Here is a 20,011-nt window from a genome sequence, read left to right as displayed (position 1 = left end):
AAGGAATACACCGAGTTATGTGTTCATCAACGTTTCGTCTTTATTTTGAGAATTCTTCTGGATCAATGAGATTAAGACAACAAAAACAGCAGTGCAAAATATTTGAAAATTTTTCATGTGCAAAGTGTGACGCTATTTTATTTCAGAAACGGAAAAAGACGTTGGAAATTAAAAAAAAAAGGGTGCTTGTGTTGTTAAAGAGGGGGGATTTTTAGTAACGTCATGTAGTCGTTAATATGTTTTTTAAAAAATATGAACGCAGATAATATTGACAGTTCCTGGCTGCTGTTCCCGACTGGTAGTACAGGAGCCCTAACTCTTTGGTAGCGCTTAGAGCGGCTGCTCCATCAACAGTTGAATAATATAGGGTTGTTTGCAGTGCCATGACGCGCATGGAAAGGGACCCTGCACTCATCCCCGGTGGGCTTTCCTGAGGCCACAATCCTAATTGGAGAAAGGTCAGTTGATGGTCTACTTGTGATGCATGTCTGAAGCTCCGCATAACCTCTTGTTTAGCTCCCCCTTACCGAAACTCTTAAAAAAAAATATGACGACAGTACAATCTAAAAATAAGCTTAAACCAGGATTAGGGACAAACAAATTCAACTTGCCTCCTCCCTTGAGGCTCTCATTCACAAATATCCGTGGGCTTAGAACTAACTTAGCTGATGTTGAAGCATTTCTCTTAACAAATACCCCGGATATCTTAGCATTAAGTGAGGTTAAACTACACTCCTCCATTCCCTCTAACCACTTTAACATGCCTGGATATCTCCCACTCTGCCGTAAGGACTCTGACAGACATATGCACGGACTTGGAGTTTACATTCGTAATACCCTTCCCTTGACTAGAAAAACAAACCTAGAAACAGATGATCAAGCCTTTATGTGCTTTAGACTAAACGTGCAACACAGTATTAGCTACTATTATTTTCTCTACCGCTCTCCCTCGACTCAGGACTGCTTCATAATAAACAAAGTATCTGACAGCATAGACACGGCACTGTCCCTCGACACTAGCGCACAAATACATGTGTTTGGTGACTTTAATGTCCACCACAAAAACTGGCTTGGATTCTCTACTCACACAGATGCAGCGGGCAGCACAACCCATAGCTTCGCTATATCTCACTCCCTATCACAAATTGTTACGTTTCCAACCCGTTTCCCTGACCAGGAAGAACAACACGCATCACTTCTAGATCTGTTTTTGACCACAGTTCCCGATGACTGCATAACGAAGGCCCACAGCCCACTCGGGAACGCTGATCATGCAGTGATAATGGTTGAAATCGCCGTAAACTCTAGACCCAAAACTGAAGAGCCAGTGCTCAAAACAACGAGATATTATAATAAGGCTAACTGGGAAGCCATCAGGGAACTAATTAGAGATGCTCCATGGAAAAATATTTTCTCTCTCCCTGCTGAACAATGTGCAAACGAGACCACTGACTGGTTCAAAACTGCAATCGAAGCGCATGTTCCCATGCGGAAATTTTATAGTAAGCCCCACTCTCCCCAATGGTTTACGTCGACTTGTGCAACTGCCATTACTCAAAAGCAGCATGCATACCGTAGGTTTAACCGACATAAGTCCAGTTCAAAGTGTAGTAAATAATGGGCAATCAACAATTCCCCCACTAACCAACAATCACGAGGTTGTCTCCTCAGCAACCGACAAGGCTAACATGCTTGCCAGTCGGTTTGCTTCAAACTCCACGCTGGACCCTTCCAACCACCCCCTACCTGACTTTCCTATGCGAACAGACGCCACACTAGACGATCTGAGAACCACCCCTGCTCAGGTGCATGCTATCATAAAAAACCTTGACACCTCAAAAGCATGTGCACCCGATCTTATCCCAGCTGTGCTATTAAAAAAGTGCTCAGCCGAAGTAGCTCCAGTTCTCTCCAAACTACAACTACAACAAATGTCTTAATGAAGCTTGCTTTCCGGGCTGTTGGAAAACTGCTTCTGTTGTACCAGTATTCAAGAATTCTGGCGAAAGGACAGACCCATCAAATTATCGCCCCATTAGCCTCCTCCCACTTTTTGCCAAAATATTTGAGATCATAATTAACCATGCTCTAGTCCATCATCTTACAGATGCTAAACTACTGACTGACAAACAATATGGATTTAGACAAGCCCGTTCCACAGCAGACATCCTCACTGTGATCTCTGAACGTATATACCATTCACTGGACAAAGCGGGGGAAGGCAGAGCCGTAGCTCTAGATATATCTAAGGCTTTTGACAGGGTATGGCATGAGGGTCTCCTCAGTAAAATCAGATCATACGGTATCACTGGTAGAATACTTAACATAATTAAATCCTTCTTAGTTAAGAGAAAAATCCAGGTAGTCCTCGACGGTCGCACATCTAAACAATATGATATAAATGCGGGAGTGCCCCAGGGTTCTATCCTTGGACCTCTATTGTTCCTGATATTCATAAATGACCTCCCCGACAACATTGCCTCTGAGATGGGTATATATGCTGATGACACTACACTCTATGACAGACACGACAGGAAGACGAATGAACACATTTCTAAAGAAATGGCAGAAACACTAGAGGAAGACCTCCAATCTGTAGTGGAATGGGGACAAAAGTGGTTGGTCGCATTCAATGCTGCCAAGACTAAACTAGTTTCATTCAATAATTACAAGAAACCCTCTCTACCACCCATAGCAATGGCCAACGACTCTTTATCTGAGAGTCCATCTTTCAAACTCCTTGGCCTAACCTTCACAGGAAACATGAGTTGGAACAATTACATTGAAGGCATTGCCAGGGCCGCTGCAAGAAAGGTAGGCTCTCTCTACCGTGCTAGAAAGCTACCCGAAAGTATCCTGTACCTCTATAAGGCCACCATTCGCCCATGTATGGAGTATTGCTGCCACATCTGGGATGGTGCATCTGCTACTTGTCTCTCGCTCCTTGACAAGGTTCAAAAGAGAATCGCAAACCTGATAGGCCCTGAACTGGCATCTAAGCTTCAGCCTCTGTCCCATCGACGAAATGTTGCATCCCTCTGCCTTTTCTACAAGTATTTTAGTGGTGAATGCTCTGACGAACTGCAATCACTTGTGCCCCCACGACGCGAGCACCCTCGACAAACCCGACAGGCTACTAGATCCCACCCCCACACTGTAGAGATCCCTAGATGTAAAAGATCTTTTTACTCCAATAGTTTCTTCCCCAGAACCGCAAGACTCTGGAATTCCATTCCAGGTCCCTGCTTCCCCAACAGTACTGACGTGCAGAAGTTCAAGTGTAACGTGAACCGACACCTTGCTGCCCAAATCCCTACATAGTACTCCAGTAGTTGTTTCCTCTGATAGTAGTCCCCTACACCAAAGTGGCAATTTGCCTTGTTTGGGGTGAAAATGTAAAAAAAAAAAAAAAAAAAATATTCTTTCTGAAAAATATGTTTGTTTAATTCAAACATAGGTTTGTAACAGAAATAAAATGAGATTTTTTGTTAAGTAATTTATTGATCGATACTATATGCATTAATTATTACAGGAGGTGTTTTTATGGTGTGAGAAGGTTAACCTGTGTCTACAACTAAATTATGTTCTTTTAATAAAAGCTTACCAATAATTGGCGCTACATTATAGAAACCTGCACGTTGTTTAATTGTGCTTGAATTTGCGATAAGCGCTGATTCAAGGAGTCACTTTAGCTATTTTTGCTTGTTTAAAGTCAAAGGTGTGATTATGCTGCAATGAATTAGAGAATTGCTATTTTTTATATCTCTTTTATGTTCGCTTAGACATTTTCTAACTTACGCTGGGTTGCACCAACGTATCTACGATGGCAATTTTGGCAAGGAATAGTGCATACGGCTGCATTGGAAACTGGTTTGTTTGTAATTTTTAATATTTGTCTTATAGCTTGTGATGTAGTTTGTATGATTGGAATTCCTAGTTTATTTAGTGTGTTGCAAATTATTGTATTATTGATGTGTGAAGGTAAAAGAAGGTGTCTGTTTATGAGAGAAAGGCGTGGTGTATATGATGTTTGATTATTTATTCTAGAAAATATTTGTGGGGCTTTTCGTTTAGCATTCAATATGAAATATGTGGGGTATTGCAAGTATCAAAGTGTTTGTGGGGTATTTGAATTCTTCGTCCAGATATTCTGGGCTGCAAATTCTGAATGCGCGTAATAAGAAACCAATTATCATACTTATTTTAATTTTGTTGTTATGGTGGGAATAGAAATGTATGTTATCATTTTTGTGTGTAGTTTTGCGGCGAACTTTGGAAGATAGTTTATCATTAGATTTTATAATAAGTCTAGAAAAGGTAATGAGTGATTGTTTTCTGTTTCATAGGTAAACTTTATGGAGGGTTCGACTGAGTCTAATTTGTTTTTAATGTTATCTGCGTGCGTGTTTTCATGAAGAAAAATTAAAATGTCATCAATATATCTAAAATATTCTGGAAATAACCTAATTTAGAAGATTCTAGGAATTCTTAGAAAAGGTAGGCGCATACTCCACTAAGAGGGTTACCCATAGGAAGACAAAAATATTGTTTGTAGAAATTCTTATTGAATTTAAAATAGTCATGTTAGTTATAAGTCTAATGGTTTTTACAAAAGTGTCGGAAGGAAAAAGTAAGTTTATGTTAGATTTTTAAAAGTGTTATGGAGTAAATTTAAGCAGTTTTTAAATGGGGACATTAGTATATAATGATGTTAAATCTAAGCTGCGTATAGTTTTGTTATGTACATTAATGTTTTTTTTATTTTGTTGAGTAAATCTCCGGAGTTCTTTAGGTGGGAGGTGCTGATAGTGCACAATAGTGGAGTCAAGATGTTGGATATGGCACGTGCAATTTTGTGTGTTGAACTAACAATTCCAGATATTATGGGACGCATAGGGATATATAGTCCGTGAGTTTTAGGGAGGCCATATAATTACGAACTATTAGCGTGGTATTCAATGTATGAAGTCCAAGTTTTGTCGTTTTTATAAGGTTGTTAAATGATTTGCTGAAAGTCTCAATACTTCTATTTACTGTCTTTAAATGAATGTTGGTATATGTGTCTTTGTCTACCAACAATGTGGAAACTTTCTCAGATATTCATCTTTTTTCCATACTATCACCTTTATCAACTGGTGATATAATTATGCTCTTGTTATTCGCTAGGTTTTTCAAGGCATCTATGTATGTCTTTGGGAGTACAGTTTCATAGGGCTGAGTAGCTGCGACTGAAATAATAATAAATTGCATGAAACCTTTTTAAAAATCTGTATCTTCATGTAACACACATCTATAGACCAATGCTCATCTATAGATGGGCATTGCGCTATAAGGTTTATAGAAGTAATGTTTTTTTGCTATCGGATTTTTATATTTACATTGTCAAACAAATATTTTTTTAACGAACTACACAGGCGAAAGTTAATAAAATAAAATTAATTTTAACGTCTTTCGTTGACACATGTATGTAAAGATAATGTTGCTTAAAAGCCGTCGTCATTATTTTGGAAAAAAGCGCAAAAAACAAAGTTCACGATTTATCAATTTAAATAATCCGAACAATACGAATTGTTAGGCCGATTTTGGATTTTTATTATATCAAGAGTCATATATTCTATGATATGATATATATTTTTATATTGGAAACCTGTCATAAAAAATCTTTGTTGAAATTTCATATCGCGACATATTTAAAGCTTTTTAAAAATAATTAATTTTGAAAATTCTCTTTTTTTTTGTAATTCAAAGAATTATATTACCGAGAAAAAAATCACCAAGATAAAGTGTTTATTTTTTTTAACATAATAATATTGATTTTTTTTAAACATAATAATATTGATTTTATTTAATGAAATAAATAACGGGATTATATATATATATATATATATATATATATATATATATATATATATATATATATATATATATATATATATATATATATATATATATATATACCCGCTACTTAATTGGCTGAAAATGCGAAGCTCGTTGCTTGTTTGTTTACGAACAGGCGATTTGAGCACTATAAAAGTGGTGGCGGGTGTTTATTTAAATAGATATTCCGACGAGTTATTTACGGGTGTGGATTTCATGGTCGAGTGGGAGAACTGCCGACTGTCAACACGATGGTTCTAGGTTCAAGGTTCAGTCCTTGGCTTGGGAGAGATTCTAGTCTAGCGGCACTGATGATTTGTGATGACTACAATATATATATATATATATATATATATATATATATACTCGTACATGCAGTACTATTTCGCTGTTTTACAGCTCATAAGTGGGGCTAGACAGGCAACTGCCTCAAGCCAGGATCGAAATCCGATCGCTCAAATGACAGTCAAGTCTTCTCACTATTGCGGTATATGGCTACTGCTGTGTGGGTAATAAATTAACGATGTTTTGACATCGTCCAAATGCTATCCGCTCGACATGTTTATACAAAGAGCGTCGTTAATACGCTAATGGCAGTTTGTATATCACTTCCAGATAATTAAAAAATAGTTATATATATAAGTATTCTTTGATTACTTGATCTTTTCAACTTTAAATGTAAAAAAATTTTATGTGCCTACATTAATTTTGTTTAGTTTTGATAGCATGATATACGGGAGGGGGGTAGAACACCTAAAACATTTCCTTGAATGTACTAAACAAAACCCACTTTTACTATGCAAGTTTATTTTATAATGAATAAATATAAAACAATTTCAGGAAAATATGACGATTATTTGATTATTGCTAGATTTCGAAGCAGGAGAATTTTACAGTTCAAAACTGTCACTACATAGAAATGTTGTTTTTTACTGTGAAAAATTTAAAAATATTAGCAGCTTATTTGAAAATTTTTCTTTTAATAGTATAAAAGTTAGGATTATAATATTAAATTAAATTACAGTTACATCGTGTTACATATAGAGGGTAGGTTAAAACTGTAGCGCACTTTGGAGTTACCTAATTTATATATATATACATATATATACATATATATATGTATATATATATGTATATATATACAGAGTGCTCACAAAGTCTGGTTACATATATATACATATATATATAATATATAATATATATATATATATATATATATATATATATATATATATATATATACAGGGTGTCCACAAAGTCTGACTGCATTATGTAGCCAGACTTTGCGGAAGCATCCTCTAGATTATGTAGCCAGACTTTGTGGGCACCCTATATATATATATATATATATATATATATATATATATATATATATACGCGCGCGCGTGTGTATATATATACAGGGTGCCCACAAAGTCTGGCTACTTTATCTACATGATGCTTTCACAAAGTCTGGCTACATAATGTAGCCAGACTTTGTGGACACTCTGTATATATATGAAATAAAAATCTATCAATACACATTAATATCCTGTATGTACATTTACTTATATTTTACTATATGCATTTACTTACATACTTGCTTCATCCGGAATTTGCAGATACCGTCCATCCTCTCTCCTTAAATTTTTCTATTTTTTATTTTATATTTTCTTTTTTATTTGTAATTTATTTTTTATTTATTTATTTATTAATTAATTAATTTTTTCCATTTAGTGTCTTTTAATTACTCTTGCTGACATTGTCTGAAGTAATATCCTGTACATTTCAGTTGACCTCTTTCTTGCCCTATATTTTTCGCACCTGTTAGCGTCATCTTGTCTAGGTCATTTTGACATTTGCTTTTCTATTTTATATTTAATTCTATCACCATTTAATCTTTTTTCTCTACTTCTTCACTGATTTTTCTTTATTACACTTTGTCTCGGCAGCCGTGTTAAACGTATATCTTATTTTTCTTTTATTTATTGTAATTTTTCCCCCTTTCCTTGTACATATTTGTGAATTATTCCACGGATTTCGGCCTTTTGGATTATTTTGGACCATCTTCCAATTACGCGATTTCCTTGGATTTTACTTGTTCGAATAGAAATTTAATAAACTTTCTTGGATTTACATATTTGGATTTTACCGTCATTGGATACTTTACCTTTCACCAGACTATCCATTCACGTGAAATCACCTTTTTCTTCACCATATTCCCTCTGCTTCACTTTTTGTTATCAAGTAAGATCTTTGACTTACTTGCAGTTTCATCAAATACTTTTATATGCAAAATCCGATCTCGCATTTTGCTAATTCCTACCCTCTGATGAGAAGGAAAGTATTTCTTCGAAACTCCGCGGAATAAGGACTATCCACTTATTAAGTGTTTTCGTTTTCGGATTAAATATGTTTTTTTTAACTCTTTTTCAAAGTGTTTTTAACATGTTTTATTAACTATTTGCTCACACACACACACACACACACACACACACACACACACATATATATATATATATATATATATATATATAATCGCCTGAAAAGCGATTACGTTACATTTTTTAAAATTTATTTTGTTTAAATTTTATTCTGTTTAAATTTTATTGCGTGTGGTTTATTCGCTTCTTCGATTTGCACAGACAAAATTTGAAGCATCCCTGAATGTATTATAATATTAGTATTTGAAAATAAACTTGCATATTTCCTGTTTTGTAGCGACTCCTATATATATATGTATGTATGCAGTCATGCACATGTAGTACTGTTTCGTTGTATCACAACTCATCAATGCGGCTGGACTAGCACCAATCCCAAGCCGAGGATTGAGCCTAAAACCATCGCGTTGACAGTGTATATATATATATATATATATATATATATATATATATATATATATATATATATATATATTCATTTTTTTGGCTTAAAGTCGTTTAAGCTTAAGCCTTAATTTAAGTCGAATGTAAAATTATGTAATGGATTTTGACTAAAATAAGTATACACCTTCTAAAACAAGGTTTAGTGGAATTTTATCTTGGTTTAACTATTTGTAAAGCAACATAACATTGGCGCATAACTATTTTCTATAAAGAGTTCATCGTGCCAATCCTCGGACGTGAATTCTCGACCACTTGGGAATTCTTGACCGATCTGACCCTGAGACCGTGAGTAAGAAAGAGATAAATTCAATGTGCAGATGAGATCAACCAGGATATGAAGTTACATGGGAACAGAGGAAAGAATAGGATTAGATTTAAAATCAAACTATTTTGAAATTTCGCAGCGAACGGTTGATGAAAAGATAGCGCTATGACGAATATAACTTTGAAAATCGGTCGGCGCTCAGCGACGATTTCTCTGTATTTCAGTATCTCTATCTATATATCTATAATAAGAGATAGCTACCCCCTCTGATAATTACATGCACACTGTACTTATCATTGTTTGGAACATTTTCTCTCACGTAAATATCCATTACGAATTCTTCTTGTGTTATACACTCAGCGAATGTATTCTAACGCGTGTTAGACAAAGAAACAACGAAAAAAAACAACGAAGAAACAACGAAAAAACAACGAAAAAACAACACGCTGGCGAGAAGGAAAGAAATAAGAAAGAAATAATGAAAACGACGAGAAAGGGAGAAACAGCAAAGAAACTAGCGGCTGTAGGAAGAAACAAAAAAGACACTATACAATATGAACTATGCAACATATCAGCATATTTGAAACACGAGAAAAATGAAAAGAAGAAAACGCAGCACATATAAAACACGTGCGCATACATTATATATATATATATATATATATATATATATATATATATAATTATTGTGGGTGTACAAAACTTTATTATAGCTGTTAAAAAGTGAAGACTGAGTTTTTTTGTATCCATGGTAAACCAAGGGACGGGGGAAACATTCAATGAAGGATAAAAAACATAAAAAGAGGGTATAGTCGGCCAACAAGGTGTCGCCCTCACTTTCCAAAGCCGAATCGAGGGTTTTTTTTGTATAGGTAAACGAATTTATTAGAAAGAAAATAAATGGGAAACAACTAAAATAAATCTCTCGTAATGATAATTATACAATGGAGAGGAAACGCCTTAGAGACTAATCACGACCAGACCCAAAAGGCAATCTTTTTGCTTACAGAGAAAACGTCTCTTTAAACGGACGTGAATAATCTCGAAGAGCTTGAGATGAAATAACGAATGAGCGTGACTTAGAATAGAAAATTAGTCACTGAATCACTGCCGAAATTAATTGCACATCGCGGGGTTTTAAGCAAACTATCTGTCATAGCAGAACTACATATATATATATATATATATATATATATATATATAAATTATTAAACAAACAACTAGACGTAATACACTGATGTTTGCACAGAAATAGATACTTAATTTCACGCACTAGAGCAGATTAGGAAAAATGTAGTAAAAACTAAACGTATAATATAAGGAAAGATAAAATGTGCAAGGAGTTCATCCTTGATATAAAAACTGATACCATGAGAGTGACCTCCACTTTAAACAGAGGGATGAAGTGAAAAATACGAATTCAAGCACCAAGCAAAAAAAGGAATATTAAAATAAATACGCGTAAATGTAGAAATAAAATTATAAGATAATTGAAAAAATTAAACAAGGAAGGAAAAAGGGGGGTGAATTAAAACAAAAATAAATAATAAATAAATAAAAAATAAATAAAAAATAAAAATACGAAACTACGGGTTAAAACAGAAAACTATCTTCACATAACACAAAAAGATTGTGGAAGTGAGGAAGCATGGCTTTGGAAGTCTTTTAACCTTAATACGATGTTCAGCATGTTAACAAGATACCTTTTGTTGCAAAAATCTAATGGAAAAACATCTGAAGAAGTTGATGGGGAATGGATATTTTTATGGACACATAAATCGTAAAATTGCCTTCCCACTACTGTAATGGAAAAAATCCAGGAAATAAACGAAGGTTAAAAAGAGAAAACGTGAGTCTTTGAATTTTCAACAAAATTTTGCACTATATATATATATATATATATATATATATATATATATATATATATATATATATATAAATGTGTGTGTGTGTGTTTGTGTGTGTGTATACGCACGTATGTCAAAGCGAGAAAAGAGAAAATGGAGCGACATATATTGGAATAAGAGAAGAAATAGTACTGTTTAACATAACACTTTCTATTCCAATTTCTCTTCTTACAAATTATATTTAATTCATAGAGCGAATAATGTCTTAAGAAGCCATTTTTCACCAAAGACATATATGCAAACACGTTTTCATAAACAAAAGTTGTCGATTAGATTTTAATGTTTTTTTCCTGTTATTTTGCCTTTGTGGTTCATCGATCTTCCTATGATCGCTTGTCTAGAGAAAAGGATTTGCTCCAAATCTAAAATCTTTTTGAATGAATTTGATGCGTTTCGACGAGCATTCAATGTACACATCACACTAGATAACACATTTATTCTTTATCAAATTTTCTATATTTTTTTCACAAATTAATACAGACGTTTATATTATTTCGTGCGTGTCGATTTCCTACTGATGCATTTCGACAACTAATTAGATATACAATAAATTTATTTTTACATTAATTGCATCGAATCGTGTCTTCTTGTTGGAAATATATTACATTTTATTCTTATCCTTTTGTCTTACAGATTAAACAAATTCATTTTAATTCATTTTATGAATGCAAAGTAAAAGCATAAAAAGATAAACGCTTCCTCGATACATGAAATACCGGAACAAGTAATGAAAAATATATAGATATACGAAGATTTATAAGCTAAATACGATATCGTTCGTTTGTCTGATTTTGTGAGGACGTCACGTCACATTCCTATACTGGTATTCTCCATTGCCAACAGCCTTGTTACACACACACACACACACACACACACACACACACACACACACACACACACACACACACACACACACATATATATATATATAGTAAAACTCCTTTAATTTGAACTTCCTCTTAAGCTGGACTTGCTCTCATTTGGACTTCTTCTAAACCTGGACTTTCTCTAAACTTGAACTGTCTCGTCATTGAAATTGTATTAGCATATTTGATGCGGAGTTGCAGTAAAACTGTTTATATGTTTTAGTCAGATATTGCGCAGAAATGTTAATATTGGTACTATGTAATTAATGTAGATTAGCTATTGATAATTAATTTACACTAACTCTACATTTTTTTTTCAGATTGCTATATTTAAAGCAAGCACATTAACAAAAGCATGGGGTAAATTATGCCCAGCGCCAAAGGCTTCTGAACTGAAAAAAATCAGAGTATACATCTGGTCTAGAAAAAATTCTTGAAACTAAACCACCCACGCTGTTCTTAAATCACTTAATACAAATGATGTTAAAATGTGGGTGCAATAAGATGAGGAAACTATTGATCAATATCCTGACGGCAGTAATGGTGATGAAAATAGCGACGGCTCCCATTCTCTTGACCCTAATGTAAATAACCAAGAACACTCTGATGAAGCAATATCATGAGATGATGCAGAAAAGACTATGGAGACGGTTATAAAATTTCTAGAAAAAAGTCCTTACTTTAGTGACAACTATGTTTTGCAAGCAATGTCACTCCAAAGAGATATAATCATAAAGAAGCTACAGAATCAAGAAATTGTAGATTTTCGTGATCGCTTACGGAATACAATGGCAGCGCCCGAGAGCTCAATCGATAAAAATACAAACTGCAATGAGACTCATTCAATGAATAAATAAACTGTATTTTACATAAATGTATGATTTCTGTAAACGATAACTTAGGTAATAAATACCTAACAAGTAAGAGTAGATTTAATTTATTTTAATGTTTTTGTTCCTAGTAATAATATTTACCAATTCTTAATTGCAATATATCGTAAACTCAACTTAATATATACTCGAAGTATCATATAGCAATGAATTTCATTTACTATTTCTTAATTCTTAGAAAATTAAAGTTAACTGCAGCATATTTTTTATCACGAAACTTGAACAGGATCCTCTAATTTGAACGAAGCGGATGTTCAAATTATAGGAGTTATAATACACACACACACACACACACACACACACACACACACACACACACACACACACAGACACACACACACACACACACACACACACACACACACACACACACATATATATATATGTATATGTTCAATTATAGGAGTTATAATATATATATACACACACACACACACACACACACACACACATATATATATATATATATATATATATATATATATATATGGCATAATCGCGATGACACACCGGGTCTTGTCAGATCACTGATGTTAAGGAACGTTGAGCCTGGTTCGTACCAAATGGGTGACCAATTAGGAATTCTCGGCGTTGTATGTGCTCTCCGCTTATCTCGGCATTTGTTTCCACCTGTCCTGTATATACACTTCACTTACCACTAATATTTAACGATGTCGACTCGGGAGATTGCTCACCTCCTGCCACAAAAATTCACGTGCAGGCAAGCTTACGTGGGTATCCATAGTCAGTCAAAGACTGAAGAAGCCTATTGCTAAAACTGAACGTCTGTCTGTGTGTGTGTCTGGTCACGAATAGGCTCCTATATGGTTGACTATTTAAAAAACTGATAATGATAGAAGATGTATCGAGGAATTGGGTATGTTTGATCTGGCAGAACGGTGGTTCATAAATATTGTGGGGTCTGCGTTCGCGCCTGGCCCCCAAAGTATGGAAATAAAAAATGAAAGAAAAACGTTTACAAGGGTTTTTGATATAGATGTACATAAGAATACGTTCATAAGTATGTTTCAACTTAAATAGGGATGGTATAATAAAATTGTGGGGTCTGCGTTCGCGCCTGTACTCCATGGAAATATTGCACACACTTTAACAAAGACTTTTCATATTTATTTGCGTAAATAAGTTTGATAATTATGTTTCAGCTTGAAGAGCTCCATATAATAAAATTGAGTGTTCGTTCGCACCTGACCTCTATAGAATGTAAATATGTCACAAAGTTTAACAAGGTTTTTTTAAAAGGGGTGAGGGTCCACAATAACACCTTTAACTTAATCTTAATTCACGTTAGCTTTTATTTATTTTTTTGAGTTGAATCACATTGTGTCGAATAAACCAACCTCATAAATTCACGTTCTTATTAAAGTGAAAGCCCCCCCCCCAAGTCGGAACTTTAAACAATTCCCGACACAAATATTGCATAACTCTGCTTTTTCTTCTCCACTTGCACGTGGCACTCTTGCGAAAATAGATAAATAGATAAATAATAAAAAATAAGAACGTTATTTATTATCGTGTCAAAAGAAGGAAAAATCCTACTCACGTGAGTACGTGTCTTTTTAAAAACAATTGCATAACCTTTTTATTTTTATTTATATATCTGTTTAAGCTTTTTTTGTCAGTGTACTAGAAGGAATTCAGTTGATTACAACGTTTTCTGCGTGTTCTTTACATTAGAATAGTACAACCCTGAATCCGACGGCGCAATACTACACCGTTCAATACTGTAAAACTGAAACGAAGCTGTTCTGCTTGAAAAGGGCGCTATTTTCTTCTTATTCATATTTATATCGATTCTTTGCTTAAAAAATGAAGTAATTACAGCTTTAATTTTTTAATATCCCATTTTGCTGTTTCAAATTATTTTACTAAAGTAAATAAAGCTTCATTATTTTCCCAAACTGTTTTTGTTTCTTTGTTTTTCGATATTTTGTCGATATTATTTAGTAAGAGTGTTTAGCAGAAAAGCCATCAAACGACTACTTGTAAAAATAAATATAAAAGAAATAAATGTTACCATAGCCAATAAAAGTTCAGTTAATGTTTTTTTGCTGTTTTGAAATAGTTTTTAATACCATTAACTCTCCGTATTTCCTCCTATAACTGACAACACGTTATGAAACATACAAATATCTGTGCGTGAGGTCGCCAAACTAATCAAGAACCTTGATTCCATGCAAGCAACTAGCTCTGAGGGCATTCCAGTTATAGTGCTGAAAAAGCTCCAACCAGAACTTGCCCCCACACTTACAAAACTGTTTAAGCATTGGCTTAAAGAGAAGTGCTTTCCAACACCCTGGAAAACCTCATCAGTATGCCCTGTATTTAAGAATTCGGGCGAAAAGTCATCTCCCTCTCAGTACAGACCAATAAGTGTCCTGTGTGCATGAGTAAGTTGCTGGAATCCATATTAAATAAAGAAGTAGTCCACCACCTCAGCAGAAACAACCTTCTTAGTGACATGCAATATGGTTTCCGCTCCGCAAGATCTACAGCAGATATACTAAATGTTATATCTCATAGGATTAGTGAATCTCTTGACAAAGGCTTCCTTTCCAGGGCAATTTCTCTTGACATATCAAAGGCCTTTGTTAAGGTATGATATAAGGGCCTACTTTACAAGATTTCCACCTACGGTATCACTGGAAATGTTTTGTCAATTATTAAACATTTCTCTCCGATAGGTTCATAAGAGTAGTGGTTGATGGGAAGAAATAAGAGGCCTACAGTATTAATGCTGGACTCAACTCTTTTCCTGATCTATATCAATGATCTCCCAAAACATATACTTAAATCATTCGTTGAATCTATGCTGATGACACGACCATCTATGGCAATACATCAAAGGCTGTAAATGACAATGTTCTCTCTGATTCTCTCTCCTCTGATCTTGAGCGCGGTTTACAGTGGGTGAAGAGGTGGCTGGTTACTTTTTATGCATCCAAAACCGATCTTCTATCTTTACATCATCAACGCTCTGATCCCCATCTGGCATCAATTGAAATGGATGGTTCTCGTCTTGGGGAGGCTCCATGTTTTGACAAGCTTCTGTGTTTGACCTTTACTCCTGATCTGAAATGGAACACGTACATCAGGTCTGTTGCCAAGGACGCTGGGAAAATGGAGGGATCCTTCTACCGCTCCAGAAGATATCTCACTACTGATGCAATTCTCTATCTGTATAAAAGCCAAGTACGTCCAAGGATGGAGTACTGCCGCCACATCTGGGCAGAAGCTGCTAAAAACAGCCTATCCTGCCTTGACAGAGTACAAAATAGACTTCGGGTTAGTGGGAGATGCCTTTCTGTCTTCCTTCAGCCTCTCTCCCACAGAAGAGACGTTGCGACCCTGTCTTTGTTTTATCGTTATTTCCATGGCAAGTGCTCGTCTGAGCTCCAATCTCTGGTCCCCCTCTTCAATCTTTCACGAAAAACACCCGTCTAGCTGAAACTACTGTCATTAATTTTCCCCACTCTTTATCTGTGCCTAAATCCAAACGTAGATTCCATGAGCAGAAATTCTTTCTTAGAGGTGCACGACTGTGGAACTCTCTTCCGTTTGCCTGTTTCCCACCTGACTACAACTTGGATGTCTTCAAGTCCAACATAAACAAATTCCTGACAAACCGCTCTCTTCAGTAAGAGACCATATCAAATATCCTTTACTAATGATTACTACGATACTATCTCATTGATTACTATATATATATATATATATATATATATATATATATATATATATATACACTAGCAGGGAGACCCGATGTTGCCTGGATTGAGGGATAATGAACGAATATTTCACACTCCATATATTTTTATTGTAATCGAAATCCGTTAAATCGCCAGGGAGGAAGCTTCATATACCTCCATGTAGTAACTTAGTCCAAAATATATGTTATTCTACATTGTACCTTAGAAAAGGTTCTATTTCTTGTATAACATTATTTTATATAGACTTTTTTCTAGTAAACGAAAAAAACATTAAGAAATTTACGTGCGGAGTTCGACCACGTCATGCAAAAATAAAGAAAAGAAAACAAAACAAAACAAAAAAACGCTATCAACTTACCCACAGTAGAATTTGCACGGCCCGTTGTTCTATCATTGTTGCTAAGCGACGACATCGAAAATGGCTTTACCGATAATAGATAAATTAAAATAACTGTTTCGATTATCGATTATCGATAATTATCGGGGGTAGTATGAGACAAAACTAAACTAAGATCACTCTTATATACTAAAGTTCTGTAAATTCTAAAGAAAGTCTGTTCAACCGAACGAACTCACGCAGACGAATTTCCATGAATGTAGTGGTAGAGATAGTATGAACTTCATCAGGTTCTTATCGCTTTGCAAACTTCGCTATTTGAAATACTTATTGATAATATAAGTGAAAGTACGACTTGCTTCAATAATCACGTATGCAAATTTATTAGGTTTAACTGATAATAGAGGAAATAATTTTTTCACTTTTAATTTATAATATTTTTTGACTAAAATAGGAATTAATCTATGGACAAACATAAGTAAAGCTTTCTCTATGTATTTGTTCTTTATGTAAAATTAAACGTGCATATTTGTTTTTATTTTAATAAGTTTCATCTGATTAGTTTCGAGTTTACAGAAGTATGGCAACAATAAGACATCAGTTATTATTGATAAAAAATTACTACGCATGTACCATGTTATGTTGGCTTAAATAATGAATTTATTCATAAATTTTTCAATTTCAATAATTTCGCAATTTAGAAATATATTTATCTTTTATATGTAATGGTAAATAGAAGTAAAAAAGGAAATTAATTTGAATTTTTATATGTAATTTAAAAAAGTCAGCTTGGGCCCTTAAATGGAAAATACGTTATAGTTTTATTCAAATATTCCTTTCAGCAGAAAAGAACTAAGAAAACTAGACAAGATCAGAACCGAACTATGCAGACATCAATTTTCTATATCATTTAATCAAACATACTTAAAGAAAAGAATACTGCATATATATATATATATATATATATATATATATATATATATATATATATATATATATATAACGTTAAATAGCGTTACACTTTAGTAATTCATAGAGATAATACTGGAAAGAAAAAATATCCAGATAAGTATTTTTTCTTTTTTAACAAAAGTTTTTTTTTCTCGTCTCGACACTACTTAAAAGTTTTTCGCCATCGTCCCTCTCGCTTGGTGTACACTTTTCTTCTTCCTCCGACCGCATACCGGCCACAGCCGGTCCATTGTCGTCCTCGACTTTAAACGTCCATTTTCATGGACGTCGACTTCCTATTTCTCCGAGCACGTGGTGCATTTTTTCTCTTTTTTCCTTCTCGCGCACACTTACTAATTTGCATATGTGCGTTTTTCGGTTGCTCATGCTACTGCTAATCTCTTTGCAAGCTAGCCATCCACCCTTCGCTCCTGCTGATATTTTCCACACCCTTATATGCACTATGTTATATATATATATATATATATATATATATATGAGTGTGTGTGTGTGTGTGTGTGTGTGTGTATGTGTGATCTATTAATTTGAATAAAACTTTTCGTTATTGAATAAACGGTTTCATTTGAGAATAATATTAACTAGGCACATCAACGCAAGTTGCACAGATATGAAAATCTATGAGAACAATGTGCCCGAAAGAGCTGAATATTGTATTTCCTATTGATGTCGGATGCCGTAGTTCTATTGCCAACTAAATCTCCATGTTATTGAATAATCTTGGTATTTCCCAATCAGACAAGAGTAAATATATAAAGAATATACAAAACAAAGTTCTATCTGCATCAATGTAGATATGGCGATGCCACAAGGTGACGACAATCCAACAAAATCTATTCGTGAGATACTGATGAGGTTTTCGATGCTAGTTGTAGTGATACTTTGGCCCAAAACAATGGCTAACCCCAGAGTCATCATCTGATGAAGTATTCGTTGGAAACAATACTGCTCTACAAGTAACAGTAATTGTATAATTATTTCATCAGATTTTTATGATTTACCATTAGAAACATGAAGTTGCAGCGCGCAATGATACTCTATAGACGAAACGCGGAATATCTGTCATGGTAATATCAATGATAAAACTGCAGAAATCTGCTATCAAGAATATAATCCTAACCTTTAAAGTGAATACAAATATTTCGAAAATAGCATTCAGTGCAAACCCATTTAATTATATAAGAAATGTTGTTTCCTCTAAAATGAAGTAGCCATTCAAATGTACTTGTACAATAACAATCATAAACTCATGTGATAAATTTTACATGGGTGATTTTACATTCAATTACAAATACTTCTTATTAACTTTTTTTTCTTCTCATATTGTGTACGTGTTTTACCACGTGGTTTCGTGTATTTTTACATTGGAGTTACCATTTATCAATACCTGAAAGTTACTCGACGATAAGGGTTAAGGTATGAAAGGTGATCGTAATGATTGGTGATGGTGGATATTGGGTAGCGTTTGGTTATTTAAAAGGACGGCTAAACAAGAATTTGTTTATATTGAACTTGGAAACAACCATGTTGGAAAGTAGCTCTGTGATATAGAATTCCATAGGCAGGCAGTTCTAAGAAAATACATTATTCATAGAATTTGCATTTAGATTAAAGACCAGAGAGATAGAGAGAGAGAGAGAGAGAGAGAGAGAGAGAGAGAGAGAGAAAGAGAAGGCAAACTCGTTGATGGTGATTATAGCTATACTAGTGTTTGTGCTGAATGTTTTGTAAATTTATTGAGTAAAGCTTCGTTGCGCAATTACCATTGAAATAACGATAAAGCAAGGATAAACTTGTCAGACTTTTTAAGGAAAAAATATTGCAAGGAAATAAAGACATCATTTCGAAACTAGTTTTTAATCCTATAAAAGCAGGAAAGAGTTTCTAAACAGAAATTCTGTTTACAATATGAATAACGCTTTAATTGCTCTAATTAACATTAGTATTTAAAAGTATTTATTCACAAAGTAATTCAATTTAATGCTAGATTTTCAAAATAAAATGATATATGTACACAAAACATACACGTTGGAAAGAAACAGTCTTAATCGTTAGATTTACTTTAAAAATGAAAAGGGTATTTTATAAAAATATGGATATATAAATACAATTATCAGTTGTTATCTTTTTTGTTTTGTCTTTGTTTTAAACTACAGAAGTTTAGTTGGGCGTATTAAAACAACGACAAAAAGATAAAATATTATTAGCTGGAGGAACGTTTGTTTTTCGAGAAAATAAAATGTACGACTAAATTAATTTATAATTTTATTCTCTCAAGGAAAGACATTTGTGCTAAAAAGCTATAAAG

Source organism: Euprymna scolopes, chromosome 15 (genome assembly GCF_053919585.1).
Source record: "Euprymna scolopes isolate OS-2025 chromosome 15, ASM5391958v1, whole genome shotgun sequence".
NCBI classification, from domain to species: Eukaryota; Metazoa; Mollusca; class Cephalopoda; order Sepiida; family Sepiolidae; genus Euprymna; species Euprymna scolopes.
Note: the sequence above shows the minus strand (reverse complement) of the source record.